This window comes from Mesitornis unicolor, unplaced genomic scaffold (assembly GCF_000695765.1).
Source record: "Mesitornis unicolor isolate BGI_N332 unplaced genomic scaffold, ASM69576v1 scaffold8681, whole genome shotgun sequence".
In the NCBI taxonomy this organism is placed as follows: Eukaryota; Metazoa; Chordata; class Aves; order Mesitornithiformes; family Mesitornithidae; genus Mesitornis; species Mesitornis unicolor.
Genome location: NW_010161764.1, coordinates 14094 through 15159, shown reverse-complemented (window position 1 = coordinate 15159; position 1066 = coordinate 14094).

The following is a 1066-nucleotide window of genomic DNA, read 5'->3' as shown; positions in this document are numbered from 1 at the left end:
TTGAGCAGTAAATAAAAAAAGGAACAGTCTCCTTTCACTCTGTAACACGGCCATCAGCACCTGCATTGGCTCTGGCTGGGACAGAGTCAACTTTCCTCATAGCAGCTCCAGTGGTGCTGTGTGTTAATTTGTAACTAAACAGTGGTAATAACACTGCCTGGTAATTTGGATTGAATTCCTTTGCAGAGCTTGGGTCAGTTGTCTTGGCTGTCCCCCCACCCCCCTCAACCTCCTGCCCACCCCCAGCCTACTCTATGGGGGGTCAAAGTGAGAAACAGTGAAGGCTTTGGTGCTGTGCGAACACTGTTCAGCCAAAACACTGGTGCATTACCAGGGCTGTTTTGGACACAAATACAAAACATAATACCATACTAGCTGCTATGAGGAAAGTTAACTCTGTCTCCAGCCAGAGCCAGTACAACGACGTACTTTTGCTTTCTATGAAGCCCTTTGGGCCTAATGACACAACGACTCTGTTTTTCTCTGTTTGTAAGCTGAGTTGGCAAGGACCTGGCACAGAGGAGCGAGTAAGAGCAGGGCAAAGTAGCCTTTCAGCTCTGAGAAACCCTTCACTAATGAGGAGACCTCTCTTTTCATGTGTCCAGGAAGGCAGTACACCAATTTCTGAGCGCAGAGCCATACCACCACACCTTGAAGTTCGCTCCTGAAGCAGTCTCTGAGGATTGTCCATGATACCTATGGAAACAACGGTCTGGGTAAGCCAGAGACCTCATAGCTCCCCATCCCTCCCAGCAAATGTCCCCAGGCCCGCTCTGGAACAGCCTCTCCCTGCACCCCAGATTTCCACCTCCCCACCTCAGAAGCAGCGCTGAAGGAAATGCAGACTCCCACAGCTATTCGGGTTCAGGTAATGCGTTTAAACCGGTTTTTAAACCATTTAAAAGTGACGGCGCTCACACCTGACCGACGGAGCTTTCCCTCCTCCCCTCTCCTACTGAAAAACCGCGCCGTGGGCGGTGCCTTCTCTCGCTCCCGCGCGCACGCGCGTCACGTTGGCGCATGCGCAACGGCGATGCGGCCGCGGGGCAGCAGTTGATGGGGTTCG